The following is a 6,000-nucleotide window of genomic DNA, read 5'->3' as shown; positions in this document are numbered from 1 at the left end:
AACATCCTCTGCTACTGGAGGGCAGACTGTCCCTGATGGCATGGAGGCTTTCAGGGAACAGTGGCATATGCCAGGAGTTTCGAGCGAAACTTCCAACTTCATCAAGCAGGCATGGGCACCATCTACCAGAAAGCGTTATTCCGCAGACTGGAAGAACTGGGTGGATTGGTGCGTGGGAAGACAGGTGGATCCCGTGGGGGCAGAGCTACCCCAAGTGTTAAACTTTTTGGCAAATAAGGCGGCTAGTGGCCTAGCCTATCGTTCAGTTAACAATTTCCGTTTCGCCATCTCTGCAGGGCATGCCCAGATAGACGGTAAACCTGTAGGCATGCATCTGATGGTGTGTAAACTGTTAAAGGGAATTAGGGTGGCTAATCCACCGAAACCGAAATACACAGGCTTATGGGACGTTTCACTGGTTCTTTCATTGTTCAATAGATGGCCAGATAATGCACTTCTGTCTAGGAAACAATTATCCGCAAAACTGGCCATGTTACTTTGTTTGTCAGCATGTCGGAGATCATCGGACGTGAGAGCACTCGACGTTACAGGTAGAGTGTTTACCCCGGAAGGGGTTTCTTTTACTATTACTGGTCGAACCAAAACAATGTCTAGACATATTGATTATAATGCATTTCCAGATAATGACAAAGTATGTGTTGTGAAATGTTTGAAAGCTTATGAGGATTGTACAAAGGCCTATAGGCCGCAAGGTTGTTCACAGTTATTGATTGCGGTGCAGAAACCGTTTAGACCTGTGGCAGCAGCCACAGTTGCCAGATGGCTTCGCTTCATAATGAAGGAAGCGGGTATTGACACACAGATTTTTGGTGCTCATTCAGTGAGAGGCGCTATGGCGTCGAAGGCCTATGGTTTGGGATCTAGTATCCAGGATATCATGAAATGTGCAGATTGGTCTTTGGAGTCAACGTTTAAGACGTTTTATTACAAGCCGGTGGGAGATATTACTTCTGTGGTTTTCAGTTAGCGTTAAACTAGCATAATCTGAAGCCTCCGGTCCTGTAATAGAATCAAAAATTTGCTAGCATTCACGCCAAGAATTTTCAATTCTATTAAGGACACGGAGGCGAGGATTATCCCACCCTGCTTAATCTTACAGTATATAAGCTTATCCACCCAGTTATGCAGTGATTACGGTGGTATGTTTCTTTTCTTTCAGGATCAGATAAGAAATCTGATTGAGCGACGAAGGACGACAGGACGTTTGGCCTGAAACCTGGTTTCTTCCACGTTGGAGGAGTTATTCATTGTTCAAGTTTTTTGTTGGACTTAATTCGCCTCAAAGAAAGAGGATGATGGGAGCACGCAGGGGGTTCTTATGGACTATGGGGGCGTGCCTATACTCATGTGTTATAATGGGAAGTGTAGTTGTTTCACTGTTATTTATGAAAATCTTCATTTTCATTGGCTGCTGTGTTTATTGCAGTAAAGAAATGAGAAGCCTAATCCTCGCCTCCGTGTCCTTAATAGAATTGAAAATTCTTGGCGCGAATGCTAGCAAATTTTTGACTGGGCTGCACCTTGAGCGCCAGCACATAACAAGTGTGTCAGGGGAAAGGAGAAGTGTAACGGTTAGAGCTGCTGATTTATTTTTTGGGCAGATTTATATATTTATTTATTTTATTTATTTATGCGATTTTATATAGCGCGGACTTTAGCCGAAGGTGTCAGAGCGCTTCACAATAGGAACAGTAATGATACATGAGGAGAAAATTACAAGTGAACAAATTGCAAAAGAAAACGTTAAGTTACATGCATCAAAAGTGACAATAGTGAGCAACCAAAATACATGAGGTAGCAATTGGTACATTACAGGAGGAAAAAGTGATATGTGTGCAGGTTACAAAAGCGTACAAAGTACAAGTAGAGGTATAATACTGCAAGAAATGGCAGACACTCCAGCACAAGAACAAACGTTACGTAGGCAATGGTGGCACTTGTGCAAGTATCTAAAGCAAACAAAAAGTGAGAGGTAGCATACAGTGTGTTACACGAGAAAAGTGACATGTGCAAGTTACAAACGGGTACCATACACAGGTACAAGGATAATACTGCAATAAATGATAAACACTCAAACTGCCAGAACACACTGGGAAGGTACTTCCATAGTCATGGACAGTAGAATTTTCAATAATGGGAGGTCTTCCTTCAGATGATAGAGAGGGCGTGAATTAGATTTGGAGGTGTCTTTGGAGGAGGAGAACTTTGAGGTCCATTTTGAAGGCTTGGGAGGAGGAGGTGGTCCGGAGCTGAGGCGGAAGTGAGTTCCAGATTCTCACTGCGTTGCCTGAAAAGGATTGGGCCATCGATCTTTCCTTCTTGAAAGTGGGGGGTTCAAGCAGTAGATTTTCCGCATTACGAGATGGTCTAGAGCCTCCAGACAGTTTCAGTTTATTCGACAGGTAACGGGGAGAGGAGGAGTGAAAGGCTTTGTGGGTGATACAGGCAGTCTTGTAGATAGCTCTAGCCTCGATTGGAAGCCAGCGAAGGGTGGATAACAGCGGTGTGATGTGGTCGCTTCTTTTGGCCCCACAAATGAAACGGGCTGCTGAGTGGAGGACAGATTTAAGGGGGGACAGGTGGGATTTGGGGAGGCCAGTAAGAAGAGAATTGCAGTAGTCCAGTCTGGAGAGGACCAGCGATTGCACCAGTGTTTTAGGTCTTGTTCAGGGAAAAAGCAACAAATTCCCCAAAGAAGGTGCAGTTGGTATCATGAGGATTTTGAAAAGGAGTTTATGTGGGGGATTAGATTGAGGTTGTTGTTGAGTATGACACCAAGGGATTTTGCGCTGTCGACAATGATGGGTTTATTGTTAAGTAGATTCATCTGATCCATCCATGATTGAACCGGGGGAGGAGAAAGTGAGGAAGAGAGGAGGAGGAATTCAGTTTTGGAGGGATTCAGAATAAGTTGATGAGTTGACATCCAGTTTTGAATGGAGTCGAGAGTCGAGCTTAGGATGGCGAGATCATGAGTGGAGGCAACCTTGAGGTAGATTTGAGTGTCATCTGCGTAGAGATGATAGTGGATCCCGGATTTACTTAGGAGATTTCCCAGTGGTTCTAGGTAGAGATTGAACAATGTGGGTGCAAGTATGGAGCCTTGAGGAACACCTTGACCAAAGGAGAGGAAAGACTGTTCGCTATTTTGATCATTTGAGATCTATATGTTGCAGAGTGTTGAGGAGAGTGTCGTGATTGACAGTGTCAAAGGCTGCAGAAAGGTCGAGGAGAATTAGAAGACAGGACCCCCCCGAGTCGAGTATCCTCAGCGCGTCATCAACCACTTGCAATAGGGCTGTTTCAGTACTCCAGTTTTGGATAAAGCCGGACTGAAAATTGTCAAGAAGATCATTGTCCTTGATATGACAAGAGAGTTGTTTCGCTACACATCTTTCTGTGATCTTCGCAAGAAAGGGTAGGTTTGTGATGGGGCGGAAGTTGTTGAGATCATTCGCATCAGGAGTGGGTTTTTTAAGCAGAGGGGTGACCTGCCCAGTTTTGAAGGAGACAGGAAGGGAGCCTTGACAGAGGGAGAGGTTGACCAGAGTGGTCCAATAGGAAAGAGAATGGAAATAGAAGTCAATGGCACTGGGGATGGGGTCAAGAGAATGGTTGGAGGGCTTTGTTTCGAGGATGCACTTGAGGAGGGCATCTTCAGAGATGGGGTCAAAGTTCTGCCAAATGGCTAAGGATTTGCGCTCCTCTGGAGGGGTAGGATGAGCAACCTGAGCCACAAGGGATTTCACTTTTTCGTCAAAGAATATACCAAAATCAACAGCTTGGTTCCCTCTGCTTCCAGTTGGGCTTTGACAAGTGGGACGCAATAGGCATCTCAACAATAGGAGACCTGATACACAAGGGCAAACTCTTAACCTTTGCGGACTTACAAACTAGATACACCTCGCACAAACTGAGGCCTTCCGATACCTCCAGATCAAACACGCCCTCCTCTCCGCCGTCCCCGATCTTTCCTCCTTGCCCGAGTCCTCCTCCCTGGAGGATAGATTACTCTCAGAACCCCTCCCGACAAAGGCCATTTCCTACACATACCGTAAGCTCTGCAACAACCTCCCAAATACATTTCCGCCCCTAAGAGATAAATGGCAGACGGACCTAGGCGACCTGGGGGAGGACGAGTGGCAGGCGGCCTTGATGTCCCCCAGGGAAGTGGCGATTAATCACCGACTCAGACTGATCCAACTGAAGAACCTACATAGGATCTACATGTCTGCTACTCTGAAATGAAATTAAATGAAATGAATAAAAACTTATATAGCGCAACTTTGCCCGGAGGCATCAAGACGCCTTATCAAAAAGAATCATAAAAGGCAGATCCCAAAAACTAGGGGTAAGCTTTGGCAAAAAGTCATGTCTTCAGGGCCTTTCTAAAAGCTTGCATCGATGGCAGGGACCTAATTTCACAGGGTAAAGTATTCCACCATCTAGGAGCAAGGCTGCAGAAAGCCCTGCCTCCCCACTTAGCTCTTCGGACTCGGGGGACTGATAGAAAAAGCTTCTTAGAAGAACGGAGGTTTCTGGAAGGAGCATATGGAACCAACAGATCTTTTATTCCTCCCATCTCTTTTCTGGTCAAGGCCCCATAAACCAGACAAAGAACCTTAAAGGAGATCCTGGCTTCGATCGGAAGCCAGTGCAAGGATTTCCTAGCGGCAGTGGCTGATGACCTCCTAGGCATGTCCAGCACAGTCTTAGCCGTGGCGTTCTGCACAGTTTGTAGTCGCTGTAGTAGGCACTTATTTATTCCGGCATATAAAGCATTGCAGTAATCAAGCCGAGAGGCTATTAATGCAACCACAATTTGCTTCCGGGCTTGCAGGGACAGATAGTGCTTGATCTTCCGCAGGATCTTGATAATGCCCCAACAAGTGGAGATTGTCCTATTCACTTGTTGACCCATCGCAAGGGCCGGGTCAATCATGACCCCCAGATTTCGGGCCAAGAGCGTGGGTACAGGGCAAGTCCCCAGAGATGAGGGCCACCATTCCGCAGACCAGATGTCATCCTTCCCGCCGAACACTAGGATCTCCGTCTTCTCGCCATTCAGCCTCAATGAATTGTCAATCATCCATTGAGCAACTGCCTCCATACAGTGTCTAAAATTGGAGGCAGAAGAACTGACAGACTGGGCGAGAGACAACAGGATCTGGGTGTCATCGGCATAGGAGACTACCTCCATCCCAAACGATCTAATAAGCCTGGCAAGTGGGGTCACATAGATGTTAAACAGGGTGGACTTAATGCCGACCCCTGTGGGACCCCACACTGCACCGGCTTGGATGGAGATAGGAACTCCCCCAGCTTAACTCTCTGTTCTTATCTGGGTATAACCTTTAACAAAAGCGGGTCCTGGGCCCCGGAATTACTTAACGTCAAGGCTAAGATGGGCAAGAGCGCTTCGGGGGTATTCCGATTCGCTGCTAAATTAGGTAGCCGTCGTATCCCCGACATGTTATTTATTTTATTTTATTTTGAAAGTTTTATATAGCGCGGACAAGATCCTTGCAGATATCAGAGCGCTTTACATAGAAGGGGTACATGAGGGAGCATAGTCAGACAGATAAATCAATAGAACAAACAGTACAAATAGGTGGCTGCAAAGCCAATCATGTGAGTAATAAGACAGCTAATACAAATAAGCAAAGGGGTCCAACATGTGGTACAGATCGGTACAAAGTATTAACAGAGTTCGAGATAATAGTTCAAGTGTATTTAGCCATGAGGATAGCTTTTAGTTCATTTTTAAAGAGAGTAGTGGAAGAGATAAGCCTGGTTTCGGGAGGGAGTGAGTTCCAGATCCTAGGCGCCATTCCTGAGAAGGAGCGCTTATATGTTTTTTCCGTCCGGAATCTTCGAGGTTTCAGCAGAAGATTGTTTGTGCCTCTAGTGTTTCTAGCTCCGCCAGAGATTGTCAGCTTCTGAGCGAGGTAGCCGGGTGAGTTTAGGTGTACCGCCTTG

This window comes from Lissotriton helveticus, chromosome 5_1, assembly GCF_964261635.1.
Source record: "Lissotriton helveticus chromosome 5_1, aLisHel1.1, whole genome shotgun sequence".
Taxonomy (NCBI): domain Eukaryota; kingdom Metazoa; phylum Chordata; class Amphibia; order Caudata; family Salamandridae; genus Lissotriton; species Lissotriton helveticus.
This window is presented reverse-complemented; position numbering follows the sequence as displayed.